Genomic DNA, 24025 nt, shown 5'->3' with positions numbered 1-24025 from the left:
TCTTTGGACAATTATAAGGAAGGATGGAATGGCTGAAGCTATTTCTCAGGGGTGAAAGGAGGTTTCTGGTGAGTGCATGGAGGGCAGGAATCACGGTGGAAGGAAAAGTGGGTGGGAACTGATTCCAGCACTGGGCTAGCAATATGCAATTCCATTAGAAAAGAGTTATGCTTGCAGACTACGCTTGGGATAAACTGTTAATCCTACCCCAATATACAAGGCTAGAAAGAAACTTGCACGTTGGTGTCATTTGCATCACAAACTACAGTGGTCAAACATTCTCTGCAGTAAGAGGTGAGGTGAAGCAGTTCAGCTGAGTGAAATGAACTTCATTTTGGGGTTAAGGTATACATCTGGGAATTTAAATGTAGATGTCATCTAAAAACATCTTTCCTGGGTATTTTGTTGGTGTGTGTGCATTTGGGTTTTTTTAAAGGAATGAAATGCTATCCATAGAAGTTATCCCAATGCATATAGTATCCGGTATAAGCCAAAACCCATATTGTAACAAGGAGCAAGGTGAGGGAGACTGTGGGGTTTGCAGGAGCCAACCACTTAAAAAAGCAAACCCTCTCTGAGGACAAACCACACTGAAATTGTTCCCAGGCTGCATGCACAGCAGGGAAGAAGAATGCTCAAGTTCTGAAAGAAAACCTTGCATTTTCTCACCTGGGCAAGGGTGGAGAGACTTTATTTAAAAAACAAGCAAACATGTTTTCTATACCCAAACCCACTTCCTCCATCTTTAGTCCCTGAAATGTTAATTTAAACATAAGGAGCTCCTGATCCTGACCACGGACTCCATAAAGCAAAAAATGTTCAGAAAGCTGGTTTTGGAAGAGATACTGGAGAAATAGGCAGGTGTCACAGACAGGTTTTGGGAACCAGTAATTTAGTTTTCATTTGTGGAGGCCAGGACCTGGAAGCTTCATTGAATTAGAAACTTTTGAAAGACTCATCAAAACACAGAAAATAACCTCAATAAAATTTCAGATGATTATGTGATGAGTAAGTATACTGCCATCCTGTACACCTGGTGATGACATTTGGGTACATTTACCCAAGACATACATTGTCCTTTCCATACCCTGCACGTACACACAGCTGTAGGCAGTACAGTTTTCCCCATGGCACTACCAGAAGGTTTGATGCACTGGAAAAAAAAAGGCTGCTATACAGGTATGCAGTACAGTCTTTACTGCACACAATTTCAATACTTTTTCTACCATGTGATCTGCAAATGGTCCAAGATAATCAGAGATATTTAATGAAAAGGTCTGTGAATATTTCATTGTTTGTGATGACTTAGAAAATAAGGAGCTACTTCAACTGCTGGTCAAACTAAGCTCCATGAGTGGTCTGTGAGGTTACAGAGAGCAAGACAAGCACAATTTACCCCTATCAAGTAAGCACAGACTTTTCACTGGCCTACCACAAGAACAGAAATTTACTGACACACCAGTTTTCAAGACACATATGATGGTTATTGATATAAAAAAGCTGCCTTCTGAATGAATTGCATATTGCATGTGGTCACGGAGCTATTCTCAGCCTAAATCCTCTGCTGAAAATACTGTAAACGCACCACACACAAGCAGTCTGTGCTCGAAATTCGAAGTGAACAATTACTTGATTCATAAAAATAGAAAGAAAACAGGAAACAGAACAGAAACAACAGAAATCCCAAGTAAACCCAAAACATAACTCTTCCATCACAGAAACTAATGCAATTACAGACTCATAAAAATAATGGCAGATCGAACAAAGAACCGACTCAGCAGTTCTCCATGTCTCCCTGAGTGGGCAGCAGTGGAGGCATTTCAAGCTCAGTTGCTTAGTGGGAACCTCCATTCCATTCCTAGCTTCAGGATCCAGTTTCAACAGGAAAGCTGAGCTACGGAATCGACACACCTCCTGACTCTCCCCTGGCTGGCGGGGTGCACCAGCCACACAACAGGAGGGAGCCACACTTATCAGGAGCAGCATTAACTTCTTCCTGAGAACAAAAGCCTCAGGTATGTGCCACGGGAAGATAAGCATCTGGCTCCCTATGCACCGGGAATAAATGGCATTTAGACCCCAGTGCTTCCTGAAGGACAGACTTGAGGGCTCCAGCAGGCTGTACCTGCCCAGCAGCAGTGGACTGAGACTTGTTTCTGTGCCCTTAATCAGACCCAGGTCCTTGCACTCCCCTTGAAAGCACAGCCAGGACTAAAACACAGCACTGGGAGAGCACAGGAGGCACTTGCGGTTTCCAAAATCACCAACCAGGTGTGTGAGACCTGGTAGCACCATCCACAGCCTCAAAGGCAGAGGAAGGGCAGGTCCCAAGTGATGCTTATAAAGTCTGTGAACAGAAAACTGTGCACAGAGAACCTGTCTGGGTTGACAACCACTGAGCTGCGTGAAGTAACATGTGCTGGGGACATTTCAAGTTTAAAAAAATGAAGAGACAAACATACATCCAAATCTATCCACACCCCCAGGAACCAGAGACTGCAGTGATGCTACACTGCAATGTGGGGAATTGGGGATGGAAATCCCAAAGTATTACACGGGAACGACAGCAATAACCAGAGGGGCAGACCTCACCACGACCAGAGGGTCAGTGGCTGCAGTGACCCTGTGACCCAGTCCCCACACCATGTCCTGCTCACAGAGGCTGCCCAGGGTGCTCCTCTTCGATTTGAGATTTGCCAAGAATTTCTCCCAGCTGCTCAAAGAGATGCTGGGAATTAATCTGCTCCTGAACAAATAAATTCCCTCTCTAAGTGCTAGACTGCAGGAGTCAGATGCAAGACACACAGTTTTCAGGACATCCATTAACAGCAAGGAGCATAAATTCATTACATGTGTTACCAACTCTGGGTAGGTGACACTATTTTCCCTCCTGTAAATCAGTCTATAGCAAATTAAATCCCTAATTTCACTACAGGGATTTGTATTAGCTTCCACCAGCCTTGCCTTTAAGCTGCTTATTTCACCTCAGACATCACTGTTTAATTGATTAGAACATATAAATAGAAAGGTGTTTCTGCATCAAGACTTTTTCTGTATTGCATAGGATGACAGATATATTATGGTACTACACAAGAAGTAACCAGCTAACCCCAACAGGAAGTGCAAGTTTGGAGTATTTCCACTGAGAACAGTAGGGTTCAACTCATCCAAACTTATTCGCAGCAGGCTTTTGCAAGCTGATTTTTAACTTAGGACAAAAATGTAAATCTCACTCCTGTTTATTTCTCAAACTACTACTGATATCAGTGGTGATCATGTCATGGAAGAATGCACAACTGAATATACTAGAACAAAAAACATGACTCGAAAAATCTTTCATTTTAAATTTTATGGAAACCACTGCAGTCATCCTCATTTGGTCTTCATAAAAGACAAACAGATTTTTGGTTTTTAATCACCTGTACAAGCGAATTTAACTACCTAACTGTGAGAATGAATCCCGCAGTCAGAGGCAACACCACAGCCAGCTCTTGCAGTTCCACTCCATGTGCACACCGTGTCGGGACCTGCTCCAGAAAACCCTCCTGCCTCAGAAGCACCTGTGTACCGTCAAGCTTATTTCAGTGCATGCATCCTGGAAAACCAGGGCTGGAAACCAGGCAACTGATCCATCCCTCAGCTTTGCACCACACAAACTCTACCTTGTGATCCCCCCACTGTCTCCTGCTCCCTGACAAGCCTGGTTGTACGGGCAGGACGGGCCTTGCCAACAGCCAGGCTGTGCTCTCCTGTCCATGTGCCGTTTCTGTGCAGGGAATTCAGGATACCAGTCTTGTATTTGATGCCCTGTGCCTCTAAAGCTCACATCATCCATGGTGGGGTTTCTTCCACTTCTTAAATATTAATTACAATATTTTCTTAAATAACCAGTTGAGTGTCTATCCCTGAAACGTATTCCAACATTTCTTAATTTAAACTGAAATTTGTAATCCTTTAAAAAGGACCTTCCAGGATACTCAGTTGCCCAGGGTTAGGCATTTTCATTACACTTCTCTCTGGACTAATCCCAGCTAACCAAGCTACATTCATTACCCACAGACAATTACTTAATCCACTATTTTCATAACAAGGGCCAGATCCCACACAATGTTGTCATACCACTTATTCTCTCCTATGAGAGGAAGAAGGATGATGAGGCATCAATACTGACCCTAATTGTCAGAGCTACAGAATGCCAGTTTGCAATAAAACTTCCTTCCCAGTTTGGGTTTTGCTTTGGATCTAGATCTCATTATAATTCATGGAGCCATTAGGTCCAATTATGCCATGCTAAATATCCTGCTATGGGATACTTAGGGCGAAACACCTCTCTAATGATAAAAATTACATTTCTATTAGATTTGCTGCACACCGTGTCTCTACTGAAAATCTGAAACTGAGTGTTGCTCAATGCTATAACCTCTATTCTAAATGAAAAATCTGATTTAAATATTAATTTAAAAGTCGCTTTCTGCTTACTTTGCCTTAAGGAGTACTGCAGTAATGGAGAGGCTCTACAGAACTCCTGAAGGTCTTACAAAAATAAGATATGATAATTCAGCAGTCCCCATAGAAATCGGAAGTATTTTCAATAACATTATTACTGAACACTAATAAAGGAATCCCTAGCTTGTAGTACAGGTATGGTGGTACTGCTGACAGTATTTCATCAAAAATTCCTAGAGGGCAGCAGGGATCCAGCTATGGAGAAGACAGCACTAACATCCAAAGCTCTGAAGGGAAGAAAGCAGATTTTTGACTATCATTAATTAAAAAGAAGCTTGCCTCTTCTGCTCATTCAGAACTCATTCTTTCAGATATAGTTCCAGTCCTTCAGTTCATGTAAAGCACATGTTAAAACACACCAGGATGGCATTTCAAGCTGGAGTACAGTCGTCTGCCAGGCTTTACATCATTAGACACTTGCATCAGTTTTGATTCATGTAATTGTCACACTAAGTTCTGGTAGAAAGAGCACAATGAAAAAGGCTTTAAACCATGCTGTTATGGTTCCCTACATATTGATGTGACAGGTATGTTACTATTGCACAGTAACTGCAGCGTCTATTGAGAACGATACTTACAACTCAACACACTGTGTCTGTAATTCAACTTGGTAACATATAACCTTGAGCATACAGTGGTATAATTGCTAAAGAAAAATGAGATGGAATTTACTTTACTCTGACATATTAGAAAAAAATACACAGTTGGTAAATTGTGAGATCAAGAGAGCGGAGATTGAGAGCCTGGGGCTGGAAATGTAATGATGTACCTCATCTCACAGTTCCCAGCCCAAACTTGCAAGTGGTCTGTGCAAACTAAGCTGGAATGGACAGACTACAGAGGCATGAAGTGACTCCTCTGGCTCCAGGTCACCCAATGGCCACAGTGGCAAAGCAGTTTATCTGCTGTTGACCAGCGCAGGACAGTGCACAGGCCATGTGCACCAACTCTTCTTCTGGCACTATTCACAGAGCCTGTATGCCATGGATTTTACCTGCAAAGCTAAAATTAATGGTAAGAGGGAGGAAGGAGAAGGGTGTTTCTGTTTTCAAGATATTGAAGACAAACATTAACTGGCAGCTGCAATTTCTGCCAGGTACTTTAAAGCATTTGGATAAATATGTGCAGCCATAAAGATTGCAGAGGGGTCTCCAAAACCTACTGACTACAATACAGAAACCAGGGGAAGAAAGCAACTGGCCTAGAAATATGTGCATGTGCAGAGTGATGTTTGGTCTTGTTCATGACAACGAGGGCTGACAGAGACAGTGCTCGTGGTGCTCAGCCCAAAGCTGGCACACAAAGGAAGGAGCACTTCATCCCGTTAGTCAGCTACAGACAACGTCTCTAATTTGACGAGGATTTTAGTCAGAATGTAACCCTGCACAACACCCAGCCCTTGGACTCCAAATACAATGAAGCACCACTGGGATTTACGGTTCTGAACTTGTATTACGTGCAAGAGTCTGACAAAACTCTTATTTCCCCTCTTCTCTGTTCATTTAGCCTCTCATTACAGATTCATAAAAGTGCCTCAGTAAAATGAGGCTATTACAATCCCAAGCAATTTTGATTTGTTTAAGACAACACGAATGAAAAATGAGAATGTAAAATATTTATACAAACAAATGACATTTTACCATTTTCCATGCTAAAGTGGCAAAAGGAGAATGGAAACAGAGTTGACACTGAAATTCCTTCTCCCAGTAGGCAGAAATTAGAGATCAATCATACATGACATAGAGCTAAAAACCAGAAAAAGTCAGTCAGGAATTTAACCATGCCGTGGCTTGCATTTGCAGCTCCGACTTCATTTTTTCAGAGTCCATTTTCTCCTATATGTGCAGCAGAAAAACGTGCAAGCCAGTCTGTGTCTTGGCTTCCTCACCCCCATTTCTGCTTCCATCTAAGTTCAGCTTACAGAAGGCAATTCTGAACATGACATGCCTACGTACTGCTGATGTGATGGGTGTGGAGATGCTTGGCTAAGGACCATTGGCCCCAAAGGCTTGATTCCACTTATGCTCATGGTTTATTTAGCACAAGGCCCAACTATGCTGGCTCTTAAACTGATTGTTTTGTCCTGCATTTAACCCTTATGGTGCACAATACCTAGATTGTATTAGGAAGCCATTCTTAAGGCACCTAGCTGCTATGGCAACAGCTTTTGTAGGAAGTAGATGTTCTCATCTCTCCATAAATCCAGCAGCTCTAATGGCACCTTGTGTTCTTGGTGATACCCCAAGGAAATACTGCAGTGACAACAAGTGAACGAGGCAGCCTGCTGCCTGCCATCAGCACTGCTGTTCCACTGGAGACATCCTTCCTAAACAGAGACCCCGAAAACAAATTAAATAGCCAAGGCTGCCTCACACAGGGATTACTTCTAAAGAGCTGCTGAACAACAGCAGCTCTACTCTATTCTCAGCACCTGCAAAAGGCATTAGCAACCACCACAACTAGCACAGTGAAAAGGCATGGAGAGGTGCTGAACAACTGGTTGCTGCAGACATGGATTATTAACAAACACAGGCCTTCCAGGTTGCTGAGCACCCCTGGCATATTTTGATAAGAGAGCAGAAAGGCAGCCACTTCTTTTCATGATTCCTCGCAGGGGAGCCAGCCTCATATTGGCACAGCCATAGCAACCCAGACAACAACAGAGCATCAAGGCAGATGAAATCAGAGAGACAGAAATGCAAAAACTACCTGAGTGAAGCGTTTTCATTAGTGACTGCCCTGCACCAGAAGGTAGCACCTGAGCCCCTTCCCCTGGAAATGCTTTGGTAGAGCTGAGATGTGAATCAGGACTTTGTTCCTTGAGTCCGTGCTACTTTTCACATAACATCCGCTGTAATCCAAGTGTTGTGATCACACAGGGAGAAGAATATGAGACTTAACTCTCGGCTCTCAGGGTGACAACAACTACCTCTGCATAGCTCTGGCACACAGCTAATTTTTGTAATGTACATGTGGAGCTCCCCTTTACAAGAGGCCTTTGTAACTGGAATGACAACAAAAGCCCATTATGAGAAGGTGAAGACTCTAGCTGCCAGCAGATGCCAAGTTGCTAATGACCCCACAAAGATGAAATCAGAGCCAGGGCTTAACCAGCTAATAGCCTCAGCAGATGCCATTGGGCCTGGCTCTCTTGGAGCAACAGGAGGGGATGCACCAGAAGCAGCCACAGCTCTGCCAGAACGGCAGAAGCCTTTGCATGGCAACAACACTGTCCAGCCAGCCTTACACCCACCCAGGTAGCTGTTCATCCCCTCTGGGGCTGCAAAGATTAAAAGAACACATCAGATTTCTGTTGTCCTTGAAACAGCGATGCTTCATTTTCATTAAACTATCAACTGCTGCTTCAGAAGAAGAGTCAGGAAACAAACCTCTGCTTACTCAAGAAAAATACGAAAGAAAACAAATGGCTCCATCCCAAGCAAAGCCCTCTGCTCTATTGATTACATTTAGCAGCACAAACATGCCTTTTCCCTCAGCCTCTCTCCAGCCTGGTATCAACAGCTTGCCCCAGGATCTGTGAATTAACCCTACATAGGAAGATTCGACCTGTGATGCATGAGAGTATCATGTTTTTATTTTTTGAAATGCACTGGCAGTCCAGCTAACAAAAAGCAACAGGTTCCCTGAATGAGGCTGTGAGATAGAAGGCAAACACAGTCACTGAGACTCCTCTAACACCCTGCCTAGAAAAGCAATGTAAGGGGAGACTTGAGGAGAGGCCCTCAGGCTCTGTGTCCCCCTCCCCAAACACATTTGCATGGTAAGCAGACAAAGGGAGAAGGAAAACACGGTTCAGGCAGCTACAGAAATCAGATCTGCTTCTAACTGAACCTGCTCTTAATTGGGGAAGAGGTTGAGAATGCGAAGTCAGTATTTCCTTAACTCACCCCACACCCAGGGAGGGGATTCAGTCTGCTCTGTGTCACTGGGCCCCCTGAGGGACCTCGGCCTTTGCTGCTGTTGTTCATTAAAATCTCAACAAATACCTTCGATCCCCACATAAATCTTTTTTTTTTTTTATATCCATCACAGGCTGTGGCCCAAAGACAACACACATTTTCATATCATCAGGTTTTTTCTGTCATGTGTATAACTCACTTAAGAAAGGAAAAGACACACGTTACACACGTTACACATTTTTCAGCAGTTTACTGTAGACTGGGAAAGCAGTTATTTTCTTTAGCTGCTGCTGTTGTAAATCAAAATGTGCAGATAGGAAAATATTAAGGTATTTATAGCTATGTGAATAAGTGAGTTTGTGGAGTGCTGGCCAAAGAAAGCCAAACAGTCCTTTCACTGACAGAAAATGACAAGCTTTTTGGCTTCCTTGGTAAAACAAAACTGCAAATGCTCATTTCAGAGCAGTAAAAATACACCATAATGCAATATTTAAAGTATTTTGTTCATTTAATGCCATATTTTAATAGCAATCTTTATAATGTTGGAAGCAATATGAAGTTCTTTCAAAAGGAAAAACACCTAACCCATTATTTGTTGAAAACATCTTACAAAATCTACTCATATTTTTTTTACCTGACCCATTTGGCGAATTCAAAAGCACTTCATGTATGGCTTTAGTTAACCAAGAATATCAAGCAAGTCTTCCAGCCCTCTTTTACTAGAGCACCAAAGTGGTGGGTAACACAAAATATTTTATCTGGTCTTGTGTGGTCAGGCCAATGCCCAAACCTCCCCATGGCTGCAGGCAGCACCCACAGCCTGAGTGCAGCTCCTCACCACCTGTTCCATTCCTCACTTCCTCTTTGCTCTCCTCCACCTTCACCTGTTTTACTGACTAGAGTAAAACGAGTGTAAACACTTAATCTTTCATTACCACACTGATACCTTGTCCATGGGCACACTGATCACTACCAAGTCGTTTTGATACCATGCCAACACATTACCCGGGACCTAGCTGCCAACTCTGGCATTTTGCTTATTTTATAAGCAAGATGACCTTTTGTAATTCTAGAAACAAACCATTAAGATGGGCAATTAAATACATGATATGGGGAATTAAATCTAAGGCACAAAGAGCAGCAGCAATTTCTTTGGTCTGTCGCTGTACAGAACCAGACAGATGTGTTTATGTTGTTTGGTTTAGCAGAAGGATCCCAGCAGCGGGAAAGGGAATGGAACCTGACTCCCTGGGCCAGCTGGGCCAGTCTGGGCTGAAGCCCATGAAACGCTGCCCAGTCTCTTGACCTGGGTCAAGCAACTACCTGCCAGCATGAAAGCTGATCTGACTCCTCAATGTTTGCAAATGATCTTTCTGCTCATAATGCAAACAAATGTTTCTGCTGTCCCAGCTTTGAATTCAATGTATACTCAATAGCCAAGCTTAAAACAAAGCCATGATCACTGAGGTGGAAATAATCGCAAATACTGTTTAATATCCCAAACTGGTGCCTTTTGCTAGCTGAGCTCCAAGGGCCAGCACTACCATGATGTTTGTTTGGGAGGCATTTCTTTGGAGGTCACCTGCAGCCACAGGAGCCAAAACTGCAGCACCAGGGCCCTCAATTCTGGCATTCAGATCTGACCCCCAGAGCTCATGCAGGCTATCTACAGCATGGCCCCTTTCCCTCTGCCCTGCCCCATTATCTGCACTTGCCTGCCCAAGGCACCTTTGGGCAGTTAACAGCTTCTACTGGTCTCATTTCTCCTCTCCCTCTCTCCCACCCATTCCCCCACAGGAACGCAGTCCTGTTTTCCTCAGGAATGTTTCTGTCACTCTCCACTACAGGGAGACTGTATCGTAGCCCACAGACGGTATTTACCATATTGCAAAATGGTTTTTTTCAACTAATTTATACTTTGTTATTCTTGCAGTCAGCCATCTCTTGCATTTTTCCAAAGTTCTTCGGCTGGGAATGGAAAGCTAGATCCCAAGACTCTAAAACAAGCTTCCACCAGGAAAGGCGTTCTGTGAATTGCTCTTTTAACAAACAGGGAAAGGATTTAAAAGCCAAAGAGAAACACAACAGTGATGACAGCTCTGACAGAAACCTGCCTGATAATTCCTGCCTGTATTTCAACATCCCCTCAGCCACAACACATAATATAAGCATTCTGTTCTGAGCAGACTCAGTCAATATTAATTAAAGGCACAGGCATTTTAACATAGCCAACAGGCTGCTTTCTCCATCTTTGTGACAAAGGCATCACCTTCTTGCTCCTGCTCTTCCAAAATAATCTCCATCCCCGGGTAAATTTACATCTCAAGGGAGAGTGCAGAAGGTCTCCAAGAACCTCATTAAAGTTCTCCTCTCACTGGGGCAATACAGATGTTTTTATTTGCCAAAAAACAAATGGAGTCCCAAGCCAGGGGCAAACGTCTGCCCCAGGAAAGAGAGAGGCGAGAGCCTGCACTGGCAGGCAGATTCCACTGTCTGCAATTTGCTTTTGCAAAAGGTTAATCCCTAACGTGTTTCAAGGGGGCAAACACCAACCTGCTGTACATGCGGCTGCATACAATGGAAAGATTTTTATGGCCAAGGACAAAAAGGTCACGTTCACATTTCTCCTGGAAAGCCATGCTGAACAGCAAGCTCCTGAATATGAGCCTCTGTTCACAGCGAAACAAGCACACACTAAGGAATATAAAGCTGCAGGTGCTAGGAAAGTACAATGTACAGATGCTGTAAGGGATCTCGTTTGTCCCAGGCAACCCATCTGTTCCCTGTATTGTGCTATCAAGCTATGAAAAAACTGAGCCATTAACAACTGGATTCAGTAGACATGTGGTTTATAGAACACTAAGGCTTGAAAGGCCTGACAAATAGAAAGAAAAACACATTTTTGTGAATGCTAGAGCAAAGCAGGACATTTGTTGCCTCCAATACCACAAACATTGAAGTTGAGCCTCAGAACAGTTAGAGTATTTTTTAGATTCCATTCTTTAGATAGCCTAAGGTATGATTATCCTAGGGAAATTCCTCTAGCTCCCAGCAGGACTGGTGAGCTCAATCTTGCAACTGAACTACACCACACTATACAACAAAGAGCAGAACAGCAAGACAGGCATTCATGTTATCATTGCTTGCACAACTTTTACACACCTTGAGATCCTGCTTTCTCCAGAGGGACTGGCCTCAGCTGATCCAAATCCCATTTTAGCGTTCCCACTGGGTAACCTCAATGCAGATGCGGCAGGAGTGCTAAGGACAGGGCAGGAGGTGTGAGATGCCACTGCCCTCTCTCTGCACGCACTGTACAGCCAAGCCCCCGAAAATGAGACAACTCAAGAATGAGATGCCAAAGGAGTTACCAAGGACAAGTCCCCCCGCAGACTGCTGTGCTGGGGGAGCTGACCCATGAACAGAACTGCCTTCCTCAGCATCTGGGCTAGAAGCAAAGTCCTTTATGAGCACAGTTGGCTGAACAAACTGGAGGAGTCAGTTCCTTCCAACTCGGCGGTAGCAATGAGGATGGAAAAAAAGCTTACATGCAGTGTAATACCCAAGCCAGCAGAAGGAAGACTGAAAATTGGGATGGAAAAAAATAGAGAATATAATTATCGGAGCAAGGAGTATTTTCCATCCAGATCTAACAAGTTACCACCAAACACTGAATGAGTACTACAGCTCTAATTCCACCCGGCAAGAGACTTGTAAATTCTGCTGAAATGATACAAAATACCATCCCTGCAAATTATTCTGCCACACTCACCTCTTCCCAAGCCTCTGGAGCTCTGCTTTTGGGCAACTGTCCTGACCTTTGGTATAGCCAGGTACAGAGCTGATACAGATGCAGCCATTCCCTCCAAGTTATTCTTCCATGCTTCCTCTCTTAACAGCTCCCATCTCACCAACCACTCTACTCAGATAAAAAGGTTGATAGCTGAACTATAGCACGAGAAAGAAAAGGTGCCACAAATAAACCTTCGGGTCATCTGAAAATTGTCACTGAGAGACAATCAAAATAAATCCCAATTTCTTTCTTGAGTTATATTACCAGCTTTCTCCTCAGAGGTGTGTATCAAAATATCCTGGAACACTACCATATTTCAGTATGTTATTTCCTGTCTATTTACAAGAACAACAGTTTACACGCTAATTCTTTTTCACTTCATCCATTTCTAAATCTGAGCATACCTACTTCTGCTGCATTACAATCTGTCTCATAGCAGGCTTATGTTCAAAAAAGCAATGATTTTTGTGAAGTCTCTGACAAAAGAAGCTGGTATTTTGTACAAAGTATGAGAGTTACATTAATTTTCCTCTGCTGACAACTTTCCAAACTACCACGATTCTATGCCACTGTGATCTGTAACAGCTAGAGCCTACAGAACAAATTTAACACGTTCTTGATTTGTTCTAATTCTGATCTTATTTTGGGAAGTCGAGTCGCTTTTTCCTTAACCTTGTGATTCATTTTTGATGGGAAAAACCCCCAAAACACACCCATAAATAATCCAGCCATGTTGTAGGACTTAGTGAAACAATTCTTTCCAAGAAAGAAAAATAATTTCTATTTCTGCTATCTAAAAAATTGAAACTCCAAAACAAGGCTTCTCTTCTGTCAGGAGCACTGGGAATTAATTCATAGCACACAACAACATATACACAGGCTTTTCCAGTACGGACACATTGGAAATTTCTCATCAGGAAGCACTGCTCTGCCCTTCAGCTGGAGGTGCATTATAGCCACAGGTCCCACATGCTCATTCTGAGGAACTGACCAAAGTTGAAATTTCCAATTACAGGTAGGTTTCAGCAGATCCAAGCTTTTGGAAAGCAGATTCCAGTATATGCTGCAGGGATGTAAACATCTTTGTAAGACAGATCACAGTGCTGGCAAACCCCTTCAACCAGAAATACAACAAACTTCATCAAGTGATATTTATGCTGGGAGAACTTGTAACTTTCAGTATAACTTTTGAAAAAGGGACTTTTCCACCTCACCACGAACACAATGTCCCTTTAACTGCTGCTTTTACTTGCCCAGTACAAAACCAAAGAGCACACGGAGTACCTCTGCTCCTTACTGCTGCTGCTCCTTTCCACTCCCAACCTCTTTTCCAGTTTTCCAGGATAGTGTGGATACGCTGGTTTGGCCCGGCTCAGCCCCACCTTCAGCTACCACCAGACCATATCCGTGCAGCTCTCCAGCACTGGTCCAATGTATGTTTTATTCCCATTAGGGCAGCTCAGACTGCTGCCTAAACAGCCTCGGACAAAGATTACGCTGCCACAGCGGTTTCTGCGCGGAAGAGCCATTTCTTTTTAATGCTTCTCATGTCTGCAGCAGCGTGAAGCTGCTCCACACAGCCCCATGCCCTGTGTGGAAGTGGGCAGGGGGAACAGGATGGGGCTGCCTCCCAGGCAGCTGGCTGCCAGCCACAGGAGAGCAGCCTTTCCTTTGGGGCTGCTGTCTGAGGCTTTTTTAAATCCCACTTTAGAAAAGGCAGCTTTGATTTGTCAGATGTAAAAGTGGCCTGCAAGAGCCACTATGGCAAACTATTGAATTCCACAGGGTTATACAGGTTTAGATATACTTATCTCTTTTATGGTATATGAGTACACAACCACCATCTTCTCCAGATATTAAGTGCCAAGCAATGAATCTAAGGGATTCTTTCACTTCAGTCATGCAATTCAGATGACAGCGTGGTTTCAGCTGCACTAGGAGACTATTTTGAGTGCTCTGAATGTATACAATATAATTCTACACTCAGAAGTAGCCAAAATACTGATCCAATACTTCAATGAGCTGGTAAGTGCAGAAGTATATGAAATAGCTAGAAAACCCAAAGGGGCATGGAACAAAAGGGATGGACAGCACGGCAGTGATTTTGTTATCATAACACTGGGGTCGATCCTACAGATTACAGAAAAAGAACATGCCTGTCATCTGGTCTTGCAATGCTTGGATCTCAGTGCTGAAAATGCTCAGGTACCCACCACCAACAGGGTGTTATTCAGTAAATTACATTTTCTAGACTAAAGCTACATTTTTATCCGCAAGCCTGTCAGTTCTCCCCGAACTGGAAGCTAACAAAGCACCAAAGAAAATTTTAAACAGTGACATCTCAGCATTTCCTCTTCCACATCCACTAATTAATCAGCTATGCAGTCCTGCATCTTGCCTGCTTAAGGCCAAGAAGCCCTTCCTGATCCAGACTTTGGTGTAAATGATTGTTTTAGTTACATTAGTTACAGAAAAAGGAAAAAAGGAATGAGTCTTATCCTTACGTAGGTACTCCACCACTGGGAATACTACCATGAACTCTGAAGACAGGCCATCAGAAATAAAGGCCAGGTCCACTCTGTCCTGACCCTGGTTCCCGGCTGTTTAAGAGAACACACTTTCACTAGTTCATAATAAGGTGCAAGAGAAACGCTGGTTCCATCTGCAACACCGCAGACACAACCCAGGCAGACAACAGGAAAAAGGGATAAGCAGCAGGAGGATTTGTGGGGCTTTCCTCACCCCAAAGAAAACAAGCTTTTCCAAGCTGGATGAGTTCTCAGACTGAGGTCCCCTGCCTGTATTACCAACTTCTCGCTGTCAAAATTCAGGAAATTTCAAACTTTCCGGTACTTTCAAAATATTCAGTACCTGACAAGCACCCAGCATTTAGCTTGCTAGCACTGAACTATTTCCTATAGGCTTGACACCCGGTGGAGGAATAGCCAGGTGGGAGGCTCCAGCTTGCAATGCCTGGTTGCAGCAGGGCCTCTTTGGGTGTGCTGCATCATCAAATAACCATGGATGCACAGTCTTACAGCAAGCAACAAGTCACTTCAGCTCTGTAAGTTTCCTTTAACCAACTAAATCACTCTCACATGCCAAATTTAACAGCAATAACAACAGGAGATAAGGCAGTATCCTTAGTGCAAAATCACACCGATTTCTTATATGGAACAACACCTACCAAACTTGTGTCCTGTGAACCAAGAGGCTGAAAGCTTCACCTTGCAGTCTCTTCCCATGCCACAGGTGATACTCTCCCCACTCCAGCCTCCTGCAGTTCAGCTGGCTGACTGGGATGGTCCGTTTGCTAATAAAGTGCTTCCCAGTATTTACATACCCGACGGAGGGCCTGCCCCTCCTCATTTTGTCACTAATTTTGTCTGGGTTTAAATGAGTGCTACCAGCACCTGCTCTTGTTTTAGTTTATATTGTTCTAAGTCACCCCCTGACCTATCACAGTTCTTTGCTGTATCAGTTGGTAATTCTGTATCAGCTCCCCCAATTATAGTGTGTAGGCAAGAATTCCAAACAATTCTAAACGGTAACTGCTGTTTTAACAACTATCCTGTGGCAGCACAGTTCAAGGCCACAGGAATCTCTAGTGTCTCCAGCCTTCCCTGCTTTAAGGAGGCTTTCTTGGGGGCAAGCAGCTCTGCTCTCATTACAGGGACATGCTTTATTCCTGATCTGTTGAGCTGAAATAAAAACGAATTGTGTCTAAGCCTTCTTTCTAGTGTCCCTGTAGAAATAAGGTGATTTATTTTCTAGGAAAAAATATGTGAGCTGCAAACATCAAAGCAATAATAATCTAGAGTTAACTCCTCATCGATCCCCCTTTCACCTAAATCAGCTCATCCAATTTGTTGTTGCGTGACTGCAGTTACAGTTTAATGTGTGCCGGGTAAAAGAAAGCGGTACAACCACTGCCAAGGGCTTCAGGAAATGAAGGTTTTGCTTCCTTGTCCCAGCTGCTCCTGGCTTCTTTGCAACTTTCACAGTCAAGAGCCCATTTTGTACAAAGCCAGTGGCGCTTCAGCTCCCAGTGAAGTGTTTCAGAGCACCAGCAGCAAGGACTGTCTTCCCATGGCACTTCTGCACTGCCACTCTGACATCAACAGCAATAACAACAGGAGATAAGGCTTATTCCCTTTTCTCTCAACAACAGAGCAGCTTGTGCTGTCCCCTCTTGCCCCAGCATTGAGGATGTTCAAATGCAGAATAAAGCCTCAAAGTCCTTACAACATTGTCATTAGAGCCATTCTGCTTTCAGGAAAAAAAAAAAAACACCAGGTACTCAAGGGTAAAAAAGAACTTCCACGTGGTGTGGAGCATGGTTGAAGGGACAGACACAACTTTTTCACACAGCTGTGAAAGGACAAAAATGCCCTGTTAAGCCTCCTTCCTTGGTGGTCCTTAAAACTAGGCATCACATTTATATTGTTATCAGTACATATGGTAATTTCTGCTCAAGGTTCTATGTGCTGCCATTTTTCTGATAAAGTAGCCAACAACAACACAGTGGAAATCTCTTTCCCCTTTAACTCAGGACAGAGTGAACAACATCTTTTGATCAAAATGGGACTGAAAGTCATCTTAACACTGCACATTGCCTCTTCCCAAACCTCCAGTTACTGGGCCTGGCACCAGCAGCCTTGAAGAAGGGTCTGTCCCCGACAGGCCGCTCAGTCCGGTCCATGTTTTCACCCGGCACAAAAGGCGACAGCCTGACAAGTGCATTAAAACTTTAAGGTATCCAAAGGCAGCCAGACAGAAACTTCGTGTACAGACCCCCCCAGGGGACTGTCCTTTGATTTAGCTTCCTAAAAATAGCTCTTTAGAGGGGATTGAGGCTTTCAAGGGTTGCTTGTTGCTTTTTAAACCAGTTTTGAAAAGACTCCCTCATCCATAGGCTTTTGTTGCTTTCAGCAACTTACAGGTCAAAAAGCAGAAGATGTACTGACAAAAGAAACCTGACCTACATCTTGCCTCACTCTGCTGGGTTACATCGTTCCTATGCATGCTTATGTAAGAAAGAGAAATGGTGCACACCAAAGAGGGCTCAGGAATCGCAGCCTCTGCTCCTGCCTCTTCACTAGCTTTTCACCCAGCATTGGTGAATTCCTTTAAAATTTTTCTACCGTATTTTCTTCTGCAAAAAGCAATTAAGAATATTGACTGACCTCACAGGGGAGACACAGTATTTCAGTTAATTAAAGGTTGTAAAGAGTCTTAAGAACACCCAGTGAAAGGCTTTATAGGAATGCGAAGTGCGCCATAAACTCAGAAAATGTACCGGCAGAGACACAAAGGTCATATCTGAAATGAGGTGTGTCAAATAAGCATCCCATTTAAAGAAAAAAAGTTGTAATTTAAATAACTACAACATGGTCTCCCACCACACCTTAAATGAAATTTTACAGGACACTCATGAGAAAGGCAGTAATTTCACATGCTACTCAGTGAGCTGGAAGGAATCTAAATAGATAAATAAGGTGATTTGCAATCAGTGATACCTGTCAGAAACCACTAACTATAAAAGTTAGGGTATTATCTGCTTTAAAAAGGCAGCATGAGGGCCCACACAAGCATAAGCAGAAATGTCTTTCACTACTACTTAATGCTATCTTTAAGTAAAAGCCTCTTTTCAGATTTGGTGTTAAAAGCAGAAATCGGCTCCTTGCAGTACAGAAGCTGAAAGCTACTAGTGCCTGGGTTCTTACAGGGTTGAAGGATAGGATCTCCTGAGTTGCAAGGGAGCAAACAACAGGCAGACAGGGGCAGGAGGTGCATGCAAGGACAGGGGACAGGCTTCTACCACATCCATCTGCTGGGTTAGCTGTAGATTTTGCCCCCAGGGGATTTCACACTGAAGCAAGATCCCATGCCCCGACTTAAAACTTGCCAGCTGCCAGCCGGACCAGCCAGCATCACAAGTCAAGTCACGGATCAGGGCAAATACTTCAGAGGCACTGATGGAATAATTACACAGCAGTGATTGCACCATTTCACAAGTACCCACTGCTGCCTCGGGATCCTTTTGCTAAGCAGAAGGATTCAAATGCAGTCGGGACCACAACTTAAGCACCTTTAGAGAGGGAGGCCTGTCAGGTGAGGATGACCCTCCCAGGAGACCCTGGGCACTGTGCAGCTGTACTCCTGCTGGAAAGCTGGCCCAGAGAAAGTTTTTGACAGTTCACTTAGGTGCCCTTAAGGTTACCAGAAGCTTATGCAATTCATCATCTTCTCTGCGTCAAATCCCCACACCGTTTTTTTCTTTTCCCTTAAGAGTCCTCTCTATACCACGTGTGAACCTCAGGGTGTTAGGTCAGGCTTTGGAAGGTTGGGAAGGAGTACAGGAGGTACTGATGCACTTGCACAGCTGACCTTCCTGTTTTGCCTGATGAACATCACACTGTTGAGGGTTTTCAAAGCCATTTATAAAGCAGAGAGATCCCACCAGTTGCCTCACGGCCTTTTAGGACCAGACAATAACTGCTTAAGGTAAGAAATTCTCTGGTGAAGGATCTCAGCATCTTCTTTCGATTGCTCCACTGCTTCCACTAGCTTCTTCTGCTCTTAGGCAGTGTCCTACCCCTCACCTCTCCCAGCCACAAAGGCACAGGCTCTACCATATATCAGCGTACGCCAAGGGAAAGGCAAAACGAGATCTGTATTTCCCAGTCTATCCTCCCATCTTTTGGAGGCAGAAAAATGACAAAAGACGAGCCCATGCTCATTTGTTCCCCTCAGGATGTCAGTACTTAAATGCACTGGTTGTGGCCCAAGATTCATTCCTGCCAGTAATGGTCACTGGGTGATCACAGTGTGATCTGGGTAAGGTGTGCACCCTGATTTCTGAAGGAAGAGCACGTGAGGTACAGCTTCCATAGGCTGAAGAAGGGCAGATGATACTGTGATTCAGCACTGAGATTCCTCACCATTACCATGCTGTTTCAGAAAAAAAACCAAAACAAAGAAAAACCACAACTTCTGAGTTGGCTTAAATCTGGCCAATTGACCTTCTATTGCTCCAGGCCTCCTTCTAATGACTGCAAAACTTCCAACCACAGCATTTCTGATTCACTCGTATGTGTCCAAAAAATCCTACTTACAGGCTTTTGCCAGTGGCAACCAAGATGAAAAAGCTATTTGTGGAACTGAGAAAGACAAGATGATATAGAAGAAGGAAATAAAACAACCAGGGCATAATCTAATTCCACAAGAATGAATTCTACTTTCAAACCTACTCAAATTAAGTTTAAATGAAAAAAATATTTCCTGAGAAGACATTTCTCATTTCAAGCAGCCACAGCTCTCCTGATTCTGAGTGCCTGAATAAATATACGGCACATACCACATTTAATAAGGATAGATTTTTCCACTTTATTTTTGACCATTTATTGCAAGCTCCAATTGCACAGCCATCTCTTCCGTATTTTAAGTCACTCTGGGCTTGTATTTTACACCTTCAACCTATCATTTTATTAGTTTTCATGTTAGTAGCACACAGCAATAGAGACGTCCAAAGCCACTAACTCTCCTTTTCTTTTATACTGAAACAAAGATCTCAATGGGAGGACATGAACAAATGGTGCCAAAATACACTATCTCTTTCCTCTGGTAACACAACACCATCAATTGGCTCCCTAACTGGCTGAAGTTTAAAATCCACAGACAAGAATGGTGAATTTTTACTGTTAGAGGAAACATTTGGGGGCTTTGTTCACTTAATATTGGAAACCTAGTGCTTCCTCATTACAAATCCAACTCATTTACAATGGAGATATCCCAGGGGGAGAATAAAGGAAACCAAATGAAGCCTGAAGCAGACTGCAAACAAGGAAGCTGAAACAACTGCTGGATGCTGTTAGCTCTTCCACACATTTTCAGGAAGCACTCCTAGCACACAGACAGATGAGTATTGCCTGTATTTTCCTGCATGAGAATGGTTCAAAGCTGCACTAGGGGACATTGAGACTGGACATGAGGAAGCATTTCTTTACTGAGAAGGTGGTTACGCTAAACACTAGAAGAGCCTTCCCAGATACGCGGTTGACGCTTCAAGACTGATGCATTTGGACAATGCCCTTAATAACATACTTTAACTTTTGGTCAAGTGAAGTGGTCAGGCAGTTGGACTGGATGACCATTTGTAGGTCCTTCCAAATGAAAAAATTCTGTTCTATTTCTACTCTGTTCTAGCCCATCCCATCTCTAAACATATGACACTTATTTTTCACATTCTTTGCTGCTTCTAGCTGCCCCATTTTTATTTATGACTAAGTGTAAAATGTCGGCTCAGGTATTCTCTGACACTTTTCCCATGCAGAGAAACTGGATTTCTTTAGTTTTGTGTACAAAGCTCCCTCTTTACCCTGCTGCCAGATGGGTTGAAAAGTGCACAGGTCCAGGATTTATCTGCATACCTGGAAAAGGGGATGGTTTCAGAGGCATCACAGAGCAGCTCTTGTGACAACCTGAATGACCCCAACATGTTCCTGGTCATTTTGACAGTCTGACACTTTCATCATTAAATATAAAAAACTGCATTATTCACAAAATCTGTTGCCAAGAGAAGGTTATAATTGCTCCCCTCTCAGCAGAAATGAACGCTGAGAACTTACAACTTTTTACATGCATGGTGTTAGCACACTTCATAACTATGGCTTGGAAGAAGAGCTGCAGTCTATGGATAATGTCCAGGTTAAGTAATCTGCTACATCTGACATTCACAGACAGAAAAGTCAGTAACTTCATTTAATTACTAAAATGAGTTTGGTTTTGTATCGGACTTAAGAATGAGCTGGATTCATTAGAAAATGATGTTAAATTAATAAGCCACTTCTACTTGAATTAGCTAACAAAGATCAGGGGGGAAAAAACATCAAAAAGCCCCAGAAAGTTGTTTTTAAACAAATGAGGTAACTGTGATTTATTGCTCTGCATTTAGAGGACATGAGAATGAATTTGACAACTGTTCATGTTTAGTCATAGCTCAGAAACCTGTATTTCTCTGAATGGACATTTAAATGACAGTGTCAGTCTGGACTTTACAGTTTCCATTTCAGCTGCATTGCTTGGATTCATAGCCCGCAAGAGATTATCAGGTGCAGAGCTTATGTGCAATCCATCACTTCCCAGCTGGGACAATAAAGACAGAAAGATACTCCACCTCCTTCAAATGAGATTTCTGCCCTGTCTCAGAACCTGCACAGACACTAAAGTACAAGTGTGACCCCATTTAGGAAAGAGAAGGCCAGAGGCCGCAGCAGGTCATCCTGCAGAGCAGAGGAAGGGAGCTCTACAACATCCATGAGCAGCTCAAGAATCAGGGTGCTACAATACACCCTTCAGGGCCACCTTCTCTGACTGATCTCAGGGCATGATGCATGACCAGCAGCACAGCATCTCACCCACTGACCTAATTAAAAGGCTTAATGGTGTGGGGGAAGAGAGAAGAGGGGTTTTATATCCAAATATTGTGTAAACACATACTCACTTCTTAAGAGTTCTCAGAAGCATTGCAACTCCCTTCCCCTTACCTCTCATATTTGCATAACCAAAAACCAACTCTCCTGCTGCTACTTTGAGCTGTCCTCAAGCAGGGTAGTGGACAGCATCTGCAGGCAGTTGAGAAAAACTGCAGTACCTCTGAGGTGATGGCATTTGTCTTTTGCTTTGAGGGCCACGTGTCTTTCCAACACAGAGGTACCAGAGTACCGAAATCAGATGATGAAGGTACTCACACAGAGTGTCCCCTGTGCCAGGCTGATTCCAGCACATGCCAGACAGGAACTGCACTGTTTACCTAGAAGGTATCAGGACTGTACTGTGAACAAGTATCCTCGGTGCAAACACAAACACTACAATATGACAGTGAGTATTTCTAGAAATGGTTTGTGTGGTACCTGCCCACAAAACACTCAGGATACCAGGAGGAGTAGTCAGGAAGACACAACACTGATGAAAACATACCCAGTCAACCTTCCCAGCAGTTGGTAAAACTTGTGCACTTGATCACCATAAGCAAACATGGAGCTTTCATCTATGCTGACACGTACAGCACGTCCCAGAGAAGTGACCTAACACTAAAACATTTGTCACTGAAGTTTTAGTAAAATCTCATGCACCTCTACTTTCTGCCAGAAGAAAACCCAATTAATTCATCTTAATTACTCTGAAACTATAACAAGTTCTAGACCATACAGACTCAGTTTACTGAATTCAGGCCATGGAGTAACTGACTTTTCATTCTACTTGCCTTGGTTTTAGTAACTAGTGCTGATGACTATTTCTGGAGGATAAAAACCTGGGCTGGCCAGAACCAATGAAAACAAAACAGGGTATTTAAATCTTAATCTTGGAATTATTTCTTTTAGACAAGAACCAAAACATTAACTATTTCATCTCACATGAGCATGATTGATTATTAGCTAATTATTTGATCTCAGTTCATGCAAACATAAGCCAACACATGCTATAGCTACTCTGCTTGCACCATCTGCACTGTTAATGTACAAATGCACAGTTCTAGCAGGAGTACACTGACAACCCCATCACAGAAATGCCACTTCACCTGTCTTTTCAAATGTACCTTAAACACAGCTAGGGCAGAGAACGTGACCACAGCAGCACAGATCACTTTAGTAATGCACATTTCTACTACACAGAGAAGGCTGCGACAGCAGCTCAGCATGCTGAAAACCTAGCAGGATCTCTAAAACACAGAGTTCATGGGAATTCAGCGGTTCCCCTTCCTTGTTTTTTCTACCAAGTAACTCAAGGGAGGCAGCACATCGTGCTATTTTAAGATAAAGGGTGAAACACATGTAGTTATTTTAAAACACAGCAATGCAGCTCAACTGCATCAAGGCTCACTCCGAAGCCTGGGTCTTACTCTGAAGCAAGGAATTCGCGCTTGCACAGCCGAGTTGAAACAAAAGGGTGCAAATGCGAGACAGCAAAGCACTGCCCCGCTCCCCACGGCACTTTACACACGCACAACTTTCCCTGCCGAGCCCAGCTGCGGCTCCAGCACCGCGCGAAAGCGGGGCGCTCCCGCGTCCCAGCAGGCCGGGATCCTCCTTCTTACTGCACGCTGGCAGAGGCTGTGACACAGCACCAGCTCTTGAAAGGGGCCAGGAGGCGGGCGGGATGCAGCCGGCGGCTCATCCCGCCGGCGGTGACACGGCAAAGCTGCCGTCCCTCCGGGACAGGGGCGCCGCGGAGCCTCCCCGCGCTCACCTGGCACCGGCGCTCGCCGGCGGCCGAGCCCGAGCAGCCCCGGGAGCCGCGGCCGGGCGCGCCTGCCCGCCCGCTGGCGCCCGTCCCGCCCGTGACTCTACCGCCCAGGAATGGCGACCACCGCGCCCAGGAGCGGTCCCTGAGCCCCCCGGGACCAGCTGCCCGCGCCGGGGACCGACCGCCCGCGCCGGGGACCGACCTGCGGGGAGCGCCGCGGCCGAGGCGGGGTCCGGCGGGCCGGGCGTCAGCGGCGCCGGGGGCCGCACGCACTCGGACACGCTCCGCTCCAGCCCCTCCGGCCGCTCGGAGCGACCCCCGGCCGGCCGCGTCCTCTGCCTACTGCAGCTCCTACTTGTTCCCGGCTACTCACCCAGGCACTGCCACGGCCGGGCTTCCACCAGAGCACGACGCCTTCCGCTCGGGAAACTTATCTCTCTCCCGCTACTACCATTTGCTAACTTGCCTAAAGATCCTGCAAAATCCCAGAAAAGGCTAGGAAACGAGAAGAGACGACTTAAAAGCTGACGGTCAGGACAGGAATTTATGGAATGAAATC

General features: G+C 44.3%; 1 protein-coding gene across 6 annotated transcripts in view; it reads right to left on the bottom strand.

Moving 5' to 3' along the window:
- ARHGAP24 (Rho GTPase activating protein 24) overlaps window positions 1-24025 on the bottom strand; it is a 184716-nt gene that overhangs the window by 47016 nt on the left and 113675 nt on the right. Inside the window, exon 1 of one of the 6 annotated variants that reach the window (XM_048304533.1) lies at window positions 23840-23984. The exons of the other annotated variants lie outside the window; for them this stretch is intronic. The gene's annotated coding sequence lies outside the window, so the exon portion shown is untranslated. Of the gene's footprint in view, window positions 1-23839; window positions 23985-24025 lie in introns of those variants that run through there. 6 annotated transcript variants of the gene reach the window in all.

The sequence above is a fragment of the Corvus hawaiiensis genome, chromosome 5 (genome assembly GCF_020740725.1).
Source record: "Corvus hawaiiensis isolate bCorHaw1 chromosome 5, bCorHaw1.pri.cur, whole genome shotgun sequence".
Taxonomy (NCBI): Eukaryota; Metazoa; Chordata; class Aves; order Passeriformes; family Corvidae; genus Corvus; species Corvus hawaiiensis.
Note: the sequence above shows the minus strand (reverse complement) of the source record. Positions and strands in the feature narration are given on the sequence as shown.